Genomic DNA, 13309 nt, shown 5'->3' with positions numbered 1-13309 from the left:
TGGAGCATTATCCCAATATGCCAAAGTTGCAATCCCCAGTCAGGACACATGCAGGAATCAACTAGTGGGTGCATAAATGAGTGGAACAGCAAATATCTGTTTGTCTGTCTATATTGCTCTCTGTCTCCCCCTCCCTCCCTCCCTCTGAAATCAATTTAAAACTGCAGATTCTTGAGCAACATCTACTAAGCAGCTGATTCAGTAGATCTGTGGTCAGAAACTAGAACTGGCAATATCTAGTAATGTTGACAGTATGCATAATCTACAACCCAGCCATTTCACCCTTAGGTATATGTCCTAGAGAATCTCTAGCATTTGGTGACCGATACTTTTTTAAAAAGGAAATCTTTAATATGTATAAAAAAGTATAAAGAATAATATGTTGACACCCACATATCGACCACAACTTATTTTTTTAATTATTAAGATAAATTGTGTACTTATGAAATAGAATAGTACTCAGCCATAAAGAAGAATAGACTACTGTGCATTCACGGACATGGATGAATCTCAAGCTGGACACAAAAGAATACATACTGTATGATTCCACTTATTTGAAATCCTAGAACAGGAAAAAATAAATTATGGTGTGAGAAATCAAAACAGTGTTTGCTGGTAGGGACTTACTAGGAAGGGGCATAAAGGAATTCTCTGGGGTAATGGAAATGTTCTTGATATTGGCGTGGTTTACATGGGTGTATACATTGATCAAACTCATTGGACTGCATACTTAAGATCTGTTTCACTGTATGTAAATTATACTTCAATAAAAGACTCTAAAACAAAAAAGCAATAGATATAGAGCTCTCCTAGTACTACCTCTCCTTCCCATCACAGGTAGCCTCTATTCTGAATTTAACATATCTATGAACTTCAGTACTTTTACTACATATGCATATATTCTTAAGCAAGATGCTCTTATTTTTTATGCCATATATATATATATATGTATATATATATATATATATATATATAATCACATGTGTGTATAGGAATGCTTGTATTCTGTAATTTGCTTTTTTGCTCAACATTATATATGTAAGTTCCATCTTTTTGATACCAGTAGCTGATCATGCATTTTTAGAGCTAAGCATACTCATGTATTGGAATACTACATAATTAAGTTATGCTTTGTTTCAAAACATGCTGCTGTGGCTTTGTGAGTGCTAGGGCACTTAGGGCTGGAGTGGTGGGATTGCAGGGTAAACATACTGTCAATTGTACTAGATATTGCCATACTCTTCTCCAAAGAGATTTACTAGATGGCCTAGATCAGCCGTGGGCTGGATCCGGCCCGTTTGAAATGAATAAAACTAAAAAAAAAAAAGACCGTACCCTTTTATGTAATGATGTTTACTTTGAATTTATATTAGTTCACACAAACACTCCATCCATGCTTTTGTTCCGTCCCTCCGGTCCAGTTTAAGAACCCATTGTGGCCCTTGAGTCAAAAAGTTTGCCCACCCCTGCCTAGATTTTCCCCAGACACTTGGAACTGTCATATTTTTTTTTCAAATATGACAGGCACAAAATATTATCTCATTATGGTTTCAATTTGTGGTTCCTGATTAGTGGTGTGGGTGAACGTATTTTTATGTATTCATCGGCCCTTTGAGTTTCCTCTTCTGTGAATTACCTGCTCATATCTTTTACCCATTTTGGATTGTCTTTTTCTTACTGAGTTGAAAATATATTTCTCCAGTTTGTGTTGTTTGTAATTGATTATTTTGATGAATTTTAATGTATTTGATGTTATCTATTCGTTCCTTTGTGATTTGTGCTTTTGGTTTTATCAGGAATTCTTCCATATCTGCAGACTAAAGATATTTACCTATTAAGAGTTTAAGTTTTGCCTGAAATATTTAGGCCATTAATCCACTTGGAATTAAATTTAGTGTAGTAAGTGAGGTAGGAATTGTTTTTCCTCATATATATATTCAATTATTCCAGCAAGACTTATTGACTACCCATCATTTTCCCACCAATGTGCAATACCACCTTTGCCATATATCAAGTTTCCAAGTGTAGATGAGTGTGTGGACTCTTTATTCAGATCTTATTTGCTACTTAATACAATAAATCTTGACATCAGGTAGGGTCACCCCATCTCGTTCTTGAATATGTTTAAATGCTTTATTCATTGATGTACCAACTGCCTAGAACAATGGCAGGCCTAGAGTAGGGGCTCAACATGCATCTATTGAATGGGTGACGGAATTGCATCTAGTACCCGCTAAATAAATAGCCCAGCAGTTCCCTGGCATGCTGGATAGTGTTTTACCTTTGAGGAGGAGAAGAGGAGGCAGTCTGGAACACATCTCTTGCTTACCCTTTTCCTTGCTCTCTGTTGCTTTTGACCTTTCTCATTCAGACCAGATTCTTGAAGAATGAATCCTCAGCAAGCCCAACAGGGGTTAGTAAGAGTGGGATTGCTGCTAATTGTCATCTTGGAGGATTCTGACCATAGGATGTAGATAGCTCTGTGAGGTCTTTTGAGGTCTGGCCAATATCTGGGCCCCTTAAGCCTTGGAAATAGGACAGGGGGTTATCTAATATTAGATCTATGTATTTGAACATCTTTATTTTGTAGGTTAATGTTGCTTCAAAATGGACTTCTTTCTGTAGCATAGTTTTTGGCATGTCTTGTTAATAATAAAACCATTCACTTAGTGCTAAGCAGTTTGAATATCCATATATATTAAATTGACTATTCAAAATCTTCTCTCCTTTTTTTTTTTTTTGCCTTTTTGCTGTGGCAATGTTTATTCATTCTTTCATTCTTCTAACATTCTTGAGCTCTTGGGCTGAGTTAGGGACTAGGCCTACCACATGCACAGCTTCTGAGCTCCAGGAACTCCCAGTCTAGTGAGGATCAGACTTTTAAATGAACAGTTGCCCTGCAGTGTGAAAACTGGGTTAACAAAAGCATCTCCTAAGTATCTCTAGAAAAGAGCATGATTACCTTTGAGGGTCGGGGAAGAGGAGTTGTGGTGCCACGGGAATTTGGGAAGATGGTTTTAAGTAGGACATGACTCCTAAACACACTCTTAAAGTTCTATCCATTCTCTCAAGCTTGACCTGATTACTGAGCCCTTCCCCTTTCTTTCTCAATGAGCATGTCTGCCGTCTTCCTTTACTCACCGATGGTTTCTTGTCCACGACTTCTTCCCTTAACTAAAATTTTTTAAATAAATGTTTTAACAACTTTATTGAGGAATTATTTACATATTATGAAGTTGACCAGTGTTAAGTATATAATTCAATGATTTTTAGTAAATTTGCTGAGTCAAAACCATCATTAAAGTATTAACCCCGTTTGACAGGTGCGGAAGCCAATTCTAGGCTGTCATAATTGCAAGAGTTTCATCAAAAAGTTGATGGAACTTGGGGACTCAACAAGGGCTGAGTCACATATGTTATCGCCTGTTGGGAATGACTGAAGGCATTTCCCCAAACCTGAAAAGGGATGATTGCTTGCTGCCAGAGAGCTCAGGGCATCTTAATCTACATGTTATTGTCTCCTACTGACCAAACACCTGAACATCCATAGGCTAATTCTTCCAATCTGACAATGTACTGTGTATACGAAAACTGACCCTTTGAAGTGTATATCTCTGCCTCGCCTCAGGACAATTTGTGTTAAAAAGTATGGGGTCCTGAGACGAGGAGAACTTCGTTTCTTAAGCTAGGCTCCTCTGACCCCCACATGCCTTGCAAAATTATGTTTTGGCTCTGGACTCTTACTTAAGTTACACACAGCCCCTTTTCCAGATTGCTGAACCCTTCTAGATGCTGGAACAAGAACCCCGGCAGGCAGGAAACTGGGACTCAAAGAAATCAAGTATTGTATCCATGCACACCCCACTAGTGCATGGATACACTCCTTGAATTCAGCCCAGTGTGATGGCTTGTTAAAGCATTTTCAAGTTTCCAACAGGAAAGCAAGCCCATGGAGTTCTTCAGTATAAGGGCTCCTTCTTTATTACCTTGAAATCTAAGGACTAGGCACATTGTAAACTGGAAAGTGTTGTTAACAGAGGGTTGAGGTAAAAACACTGGGAAAGAGGGCTAGATTCAGTGTTGTTTGAAATGTGAGTAAAATACTTTGAGTTGAACCAATACACACAAGGAGCCAAACAAAAACCCAACATTAAACACTTAAGAGAGTTGAGCTAACAATATGTGTGATAAAGCCATGAAATAAAATATGTACTTGCAATGTTAATAGTAAACCATGCTGGTTACTGTTATTCTAAACCATTATGGCTATTATCTGGCTTTCCAGGGTATTTACAAACATTGATTTCCTAGTGGAGAATAGTTTCTTATGCCCACTCCCAAGCAAGCTTGACATGGAATAGTCTAACAGGCAGTTCCAAGGAGCGGGGCTCTCCACTTTTTCCAGTCGAAATTACAGGGTTTGAAATGTTCTGACAATGGAGTTAGCTGAATGGTATAACAATAGCAAATGCTTTGTAATTTGTGTTGCCTTCAGAGATGTCTGGCAGAAATTAGGCTGCTGGTAATGGACCAGAACTGTCTGGGCTCTGCAAGGCCACCCTCGGCTGCAGTGGAAGGGAAAAGATAGCAGCTCCTGCCTTTCCATTTTGAATTATGCTTTACATGCGGCATTTCTGGTTTTTTAATATTAATGCTGCAACGACGGCAACAGATACTTGTTGACAGGAGAAAGCTATCTGTTCCTCAATTAAAGGAACAGATACACACACCCCGTGCAGAGGGCTCTGCTGGCTCCCTGTGCTCACCTGCCTCTGTGTACCCGCCATTCTAACAATGGAACTGAACATGCAGAACCTTCCCTGCCCCTTCTCCTGGGTCAGGAATACACAGGAATCCTCTCAACTCAATGCGGGGACACTCAGGTGAGGATAACTAGACTGTGGTGTGCTTTATATGTCAATATTAAAGAAAATGTACCTGAGATGATTTTAAGTTCAGTATTTTATCTCATATTCAGCAAGCGAAGGCTAGTTCAGAGTCAGTTTGTAGGCAGCAAGCTAATACCTCCGCTAAAGCAGGGATTGACAAATGTTTCCGCTGAAGGGCCAGGTAACAAATATTTTAGGCTTTGTGGATCTGTGTGACTACTTTTCACAACTACTTAACCCTGCCCTTGTAATGTGAAGGCAGCCTTAGACAATCAAGTGAATAAGTACAGCTGTGTCCCAGTAAACTTTCATTTATGAACACTGAAATCTGAGTTGAATATAATATTCACATGTCATAAAGTATCATTCTTCTGATTTATTTCCAATCATTTAAACTTGTTAAAAACCATTCTTAACTTGTGGGCCATCAAAACAAAAACAAAGCCAGGCTGCTGGATTTAGCCTGTGGACCATAATCTGCCGGTAGAATTAGAGCTCTCCTGTGTTCCACACTGGTCTGCAGGGTGTTTTCTAGTATGTGAACCAGCCTTTTCTCCATAGCCTGTCCTCCTCCTCGGTCGGTTAAGCAGAAGCGCACAGACAAAACCCAAGAAACCCATACAAAACCAGCGTATTCCACTCTCCTGCCGGCCTCACTGCTGTCTCCTCATACACCCATACACCCCTAGCTGCTGTTACTTGATATTTCCTATTTACACAGGATCTTGTTCCTATCCTTTGGGATCCTAGTTATATTACCTAGAAACTTACAATTAGACGTGGAAATAAAAATAAACCATTTGGCATTCAGCAGGATGTTACAGAAGTTAGTAGTGAGGGTGTGGACATTACTTTCTTTGCAGAAGTGGATGCACTTGTTTTCTTTGTCTTTAGATAACTTGTTATTATAGATTATAAAATAAAATTACTTTACAGAGGTGGGGAACCTGTTTTTCTGACAAAGGGCCATTTGGATATCTATATCATTCGAGGACCATACAAAATTAACAACTTAGAAATTAGCCTGCTATATTTGGTCAAGCATTTAATTAACTCACCCATAATGCCTTGGCAAGGCCAGACCAAATGATTCGCGGGCCTTATGCGGCCTGCAGGCCGGACGTCCCCCACCCCTGCTTTAGAATGTTACAAGCTGTGTACGGTACACATTTATTAAAGTTCCTTTTGAATGTATATTTTTAGTGCTTATATGGTGAAAAGTGGTTAAGTGGGATGCAAATTAAATGGTCTTTCCAAACTGTGGGCAGAATTGTTCAGGTGCACCGCAGTTATTAGTTGGTCAGTCGCGTGGATTCTCTGAAATGAGACCCAAGACCAGGCCAGAGTTCACACGAGCCCGGAAGTTTGGTGCTCCAATACTGCTTCTGTGGAGACAGCATTGTACTGCGGCATCTGAACGGGAGGTCCGGCATGTAGAGGCTTGTGACCTTGAACCACTCTGCGCCTCATTTTCCTCCTTTGCGATGGGGATGAAATGGTTTATGTGAGGGTGTGTTCTGTAAACTCTGAATTGCTGTCCATATGAAAGCCTTTATTGTTATTTGCTGAGTGCAGTTCTTTGTTCACAAACTTGGCTGGTTATTAGCATTGTGTGTGTGAGTAGTGTGTGTGTGAGTGTGTGTGTGTGTATATGTGTGTGTGTGTGTGTGTTTGTGTGTGTGTGTTGCGGGGGGTGCTTTGGGAAGTTCAGATTCCTGGATTCACCCCAGACTTACTGAATCAGTTTCTGTGATTGGATCAGAAGTCTCTATTTTTAATAGGTTTTATAGGCAATTATGATGTGTTTGGGAAGCTCCATTTTGTTTATAAGCCTCAGTTGATGGGCTTAAAAAAAAACCAAATACTTCCCTCTTAATCTTAGCTCGTTTATGCCGTTTGTATGCAAAGACAATAAGGGAGTAGGAAGAGAGAGCGTCAGGAGGAACACACATTATCTTTATTTTCTTGGGTTATGTCTGTTTCAACAAGGAGAACTGGTGTTTTGGTATACAACGGAGTGTGTACGCCGAAATTGTGTTTCTCTTCTGTCAGCTCTCCCTCTGCGGCCCTGAGATTTAGTGTTGTTTTCACTTTCCTCTGTGCGTTGAAGCATGTTTGCAAAAAGAGCATGGGATTCAGCACACCCTGAATGTACAACAGACTGACAGTATCCTTTCCAGTCCTGCTACTCAAAACTCATCATTGAAAATGTCTTCTCGAGTCATTTCTGGAGATAACATAATTGTAATGTTGGCACATACTGATCACAAACACAAAAAGAATCTTAGTAGTACTAAAATGATAAATGAATTCCGAATTTCTCACATTTTCTGCATTGCCTCTAGTTTACGTATGAGTGACTGTAGAATTCAAATGAATGAGAGCACACCCCTCCGCACTGGCAGCCGGATTGTTCCAACAGCAGAGCTCGGTGGCATGTGCACACACACAAATGCTCTCTTTAGAGCTTTGAAACTTCCTAGTGTTTGGGAGCCATACAGAGTATTTTTCTGTTTACAGAATTCCTTCCACACAGAGTAACTATTTGTGTTTTTTCCAGGTGTTTGTTAGAAAGTCATATAAGACAGAGTCTCACAGTCCTTATCTCAGCAGTTCACAGGCTTGGTCAGAGATGGTCATGAATATAGCACTGTAGAAAAAGTTAGCTTTCATGTTATAGTAATCAAATCATATTTCTAAATTTTATTCGTTTTTAAGAGGATTTTTCTCATGGGAAAATACGAGATTGATATATCCTATATGAAGCTGATCCTCTATTCCATAATTTATTATTTATTATAGATTATCTTTTTTTATTTTTATTCATCAATTTGATGGAGATACTATGAAAAGTAGATGCTTAACAAATATTTGAGGGACTAAAAGGGGACACCTTCTATATTTAGTAATGTTACGTAGGTATGTTCATACCTGTTGTTTAGCATCCATTTCCAGCTACAACTCTCCCCAGAAGATGAAGTTGGAATTGAGTCTCTCACTCCAAATCTCCAGAGATAAATTTCCAGCAAAATCTGAATACCTCTACCTTTCTCCTCTTACACAGCCCTCAAACTCAGTATGTCAGAAATGGAACTTATTTTTACCCTGAAACCTGATCCTTTTCTTAGGGTTCTTATTTCAGGGAGCCCCCTGCTATTCTCCCAGATGCTGGGGCTTCAGTCTCTGACATCCTCTGACTCAGTCATAATCAGAAGCTAAGCAATGTTGAGTGAGTCTTTGTTTTCTTCCCCTCCACTTCCATCCTCCTACTTCTACAGTTTTGTTTCTCAAAGCAGGGTCCAAGGACTCTGAAGGGGGTCTGTACAAATATTCTTTGGGGGTTGAGTGTTTTCCGTGATAAGTTTTACAATTTCTATTTTCATGTCCAGATAATCTACCCAAATTAGCAAACTCTTGTTTGGGATCATCAAGATTTGCACCTGAGTTCTGCCACGGATTTTAATGTCCTCGGGTGTGTCTGTGTGGCCTCTAAATCGGGCAGGTTCTCTTCTGGGCTCTCATGGTGCCCACTTTTGTCTAGAATTCTCACATTGTTATAATTGTGTGTGTCTTGCTTTATCTGTGAACCGTGAGATTTCAGAGGATAGAAACTAGCTTTGTGTTCCCAGAAACTAGCTTTGGGCCCAACACATAGTTGGGACTTATGGTTGTAGTCACTGTGTATATATTATTTTGAAGTTTGCTTTACCCACCAAAAACATTCCCATGTATGGCTGCAGTTAATTTAATATTACGTAGTATTTAGTCATGTCGATAGATGACATTTGGCTGAAGCCATCCCTTATTTTCAGACTTTTTGGATTGTTTTCATTTGTTGGCTGAGTGTATAGTTAAAAAGTATCTTTGCACAAAGTTATTTTTCTCTAATCTAGATTGTTTTCTTGGGAATCCTCTAATGGAATCACTAAGTCAAAAGGCATGAGCAGTTTTATTCCTCTTGTTATATGAGCCTAGTTGTTTTTTTAATCCTTACCTGAGGATGTTTTTTATTGATTTTAGAGCAGTGATTCTCAACCTTCCTAATGCCGCGACCCTTTAATACAGTTCCTCATGTTGTGGTGACCCCCAATTTCATTGTTACAAATTGAACATAATTAAAGCATAGTGATTAATCACAAAAACAATATGTAATTATATATGTGTTTTCTGATGGTCTTAGGCGACCCCTGTGAAAGGGTCGTTCGACCCCCAAAGGGGTCGCGACCCACAGGTTGAGAACCGCTGTTTTAGAGAGACAGAAAGGGGGAGGGACGGAGAAAGAGAGAGAGAGAGAGAGAGAGAGAGAGAGAGAGAGAGAGAGAGAGATGTAGGTGAGAGAAACATTGATCAGTTGCCTCCTGGAACCCGCAACCGGGGCATGCACCTCGATAGGGAATTGAATGTTTGACCCCTCGGTGCACAGGATGACACTCCACATTGGCCAGGTTTAGGCTTTTTTTTAATGAAGAGACTGGACTGAGTTGTAATGGAGTTTGGGGGTTAATGGGGGGGGATGAGGACACATTTCTAATACCTTAACCAATAAAGAAATTATAGATAAAATATAAAATAAAAAATATAAAACCTCTTCTTAGACATGTTTCTTTCACTTTCATATAAACTCTGTTTGAGAAAGAGTGAATGATGATTGTCATCCTCCTGCCACTGCCCTGTCATTGCTTACATGGCCCATGCTCCCTCCAGTCTTTACACCTCAGGCCACACCTTCAGAAACGTGCAAAGTGCATAATACTTCAGCCTGAGTAATGTTTCAGCGGGCAATCTAATCATTTAATCCAATCTTTCTCCAAGGAAACAGAGGCTTTCCATTGCTTGCAAGATAAAGTTCAACTATGTTGTCAAGGCTTACAGAGCCCTTCAAGACGTGGCTTCTCTTTCCCCCTCTAGGCTTGCTTTTGGCTGCTGTCCGGATGCACACTCTGCTCATCCTGAAGGCACTACTTTCAGTTGGGAATGTACATGCTGTTCCCTCCATCCAAAGTGAACTCCCCAACCCCTTGCCTGCCTGGCATGGCCTTGCTCATTCTTTTTTTCTTTTAATTTATCTTTATTGTTGATGTCCCCCTCTTCCCCCTCCCCCCCCCCCCCGCCCCATTGACCCTTCCATCCTACCCGCCCCGCTTCCCCCGCCCCCTCAGGCCTTTACCACACTATTGTCTGTGACCATGGGTTATGCATATATGCATATAAATTCTTTGGTTAATCCCTTCCCACCCCCTCCTATCCCCCTTCCCTCTGAGATTTGCCAGTCTATTCCATGCTACTATGTCTCTGGATCTGTTTGGTTCATTAGTTTATTTTATTCATTAGATTCCACATATAAGTGAAATCATGTGACAGTGGAATACTATGCAGTTATAAAAAAAGAAGGATCTCTTACCCTTTGAGACAGCATGGAGGAACCTAGAGAGTATTATGCTAAGCAAAATAAGCCAGTCAGAGAAAGCCTTACTCATTCTTTAAGACTCAGCTGAAAGTTCTAAGTGCTGCCCTCCTTCCAACCTTTATTACCTGCCCAATCCCTGTTCTTCCAGAATTTTTTCCATCCTTCATTAAAGCACTTGTCATCTATATTGAAGCTCTTTGTTAATTTTTTCATTTCCTCACTTAGATTGTGAGCTTATTAAGGATAGGAAATTTGTTAGTCATTTAACCCAGATTTTTATGCAGTCGCCCATACGCTGGTCCAATAAACATTTTGTGAATGAACAGAACTGTTATTCTGGCTTACATATTCATAAGTAAACTACTTATACGTAAATTTACTTATTTGTAAATTGAAAATCCATTCATGGTATATATGGTCATTCTCAATTGTCCAGAATATCAATATGTTAAATACTCCCTCCCTCTCTGTCTATTTGGTATTTTTTAAAGAGCGGCAGTTGTAATTTTGTTTAGTAATTGTAAGCTCTAGACTTGTAAGCTATGTGGGGAGGTACCTACTTCACCATCATATTCCCAGAGCTCAGTACTCATACAGGACACCCAATAAGCACTCAATAACTATTGCTGAATGAGTCAGTAGCTGAATGAATGAAATTTTGAGAAAGGCACTAACCATGTGGTATGTCACATACCTAGACACGTGGGAATTTACTGCATTCATATGTATACACATCTGCCCTATTTTATTCACACCATTTTGTTGATGTACCCATTTGACTGGCTGCTTTTCTTGATGACCTGTGCCATCTTCCACCTCTCCTGTTGCATGACTCAGGGCCCATTGGAACCATGCCATCTCCTGCTCATCTCTTGAACAGGAGATGCCTTGGAAATGTCAATTACAAGCCAGGAAGCGAATACCTTGGGGGTAGTGAGCAAGATAATACCTTTGCTCTCCAACAGGGCAGCAGGCAGTCTCATTTATCTCCAAACTTCAAATCTAAATCAGCCAACATCCTGTTGCTCTGGGGGACAAATAAATCGTGTCTGCATGACCGAGCTGATTCAGGTAAGACCCGATGTTATGAAGAGCCTGCTGCCAAAACCCGAGGAGGTCGTTTTGAGAGAAGCACGGAGTATTGGCAGGGAGAGATCCCATCCCCGTTCTCTGTGTTGACTCCCTGGGATGTGTCTCGCTTCCTGGTATCCTGGAGAGAACTTGTCTGTTTTTTTACTGCAGCCTATTACGAGGAACAAAAAAATTCCATCTAATACTTAGTTTCTCTCTTGAATTGTTTAGTCCTATTAAAAAGCTTTATAAGGGAATAAAAAACTGAGGCAGTAATTAATGGAAGGGAGGGAGTAAAATGGTGTTGCAAGGAAAAAGAATTATCCTTAGCTGTATATCGGAACGAGGAGGGACAGAGGAAGGCTTTGAAAAGAAAGAAACCTGGAATGGCAACAAAAGTCCTGCTATTTGGTTCATTAAAAAAGGTATTAGACATTCTCAATGACCTGCTCCCAGGCTCAGGACTTCTATCAAAGCCCTGCTGTGTGAAAGCTAAAATCTTAATGGAAAATAGAATGGATTGAGCCAGTATAGTATCTATTACAGCCATTGTCAATGCTGACTGCTCTCAAATGCATTCTTTTATGATTCTGGAAGGACTCTGGAGGCCTTGCAGTCCTGACCATCATTTAGCTGTAGCTGCAGGGCTAGCTGGAGACAGCAGTGCCCAGCAGGCGTAAACCAGGCAGGGTCTGGGTGTCTGAGTGGCAGAGGCCATTGTATCTGTGCCAGAGAAGTGCTGTACCCATGTGGCCAGTGGTGCTAAATGAGGCTGACTCCTGTGTTAGGACAAGGGTGAGCAGTCACAGGGGCAAGTGAACAGTGCCCGGCACACAGGAGGAAGCTGAATATTGAATGGGAGAGGACCAAGAAGAGTGGAGGAAGGCGAGGGATCTGAGATAGATGTAGTTTCTCTAACTCCAGGCTAGCCCACTGAGGTTTCCTTGGCTCTGAAATCCAGGGGAAGCTGATGTATTAGGGTTCTCCAGAGAAACAGACCAATAGGGTGTGCATATATGAGGAGGTTTGTTATAGGAATTGGCTCCTGCAGTTATGGAGGCCAAGAAGTCCCGCGATCTGCTGTTCCCAAGCTGGAGGCCAGGAGAGCCAGAGGTGTAATTCAGCCTGAGACGGAAGGCCTGGCAATCGGCTGATGGCCACAGTCCTGATCTGAGTCTGAAATCCAGAGAGTCAGAGCTCTGGTGTGATGTCCAAGCGCAGGAGATGGCTGTCTCCGCTCAGGCAGAGGGAGTCAGTTTGCCCTTGCTCTGCTTTTTGCTCTTTGCAAACCTCAACTGATTGGATGCTGCCCACCCACACTGGGGAGGGCCATCTGCTTTACTCAGTTCAGCAGTTCAAATATTAACCTCTTCCAGGCACAGCCTCACAGACACATCCAGAAATAATGTTTTACCAACTGTCTGGGCATTCTGGCTCACTTACGTTGACACATAAAAATAACCACCACAGCTGGTTAATTCTTAAGTGCCCTTGAAAACTCATGCATGCATGTAGTTCCAGAGCACCTACCTAGTTGCTCTCCACCAGGGACACTAGAGAAAGGCAGGCTTTGGCAGCATACAGGAAGAGCGAGAGCGGTGCGGGCTGTTTCTAAGGATTGTGGGAAAAGGACACATTTAAACGGATGGATGATTATTGTTTGGGCCTGCATGAATGTAGAAATCTCCAGCCACTTTCAAGAAAGGGCTTTATTTTATTTTGTTGTTGTTTTCTTGCCCATGGGAGAGGACCAAAAACATACTTTGGATGAGCCGAGCAAACCTAAGAACCAAGGGCAGTGAGATGGGGAAGGCAGAGAGTGGGCTGGGGTGCTGGTTGGACTAGTTGTGCATTAGGGGGAAGATGTGAGACTGGGAGGCAGAAGTCCTGGGTTCTAGTTCTGAGTCTGCCATGAATAACTTCATTGTCACCAGAATTGAAT

The sequence above is a fragment of the Myotis daubentonii genome, chromosome 2 (genome assembly GCF_963259705.1).
Source record: "Myotis daubentonii chromosome 2, mMyoDau2.1, whole genome shotgun sequence".
Taxonomy (NCBI): domain Eukaryota; kingdom Metazoa; phylum Chordata; class Mammalia; order Chiroptera; family Vespertilionidae; genus Myotis; species Myotis daubentonii.
This window is presented reverse-complemented; position numbering follows the sequence as displayed.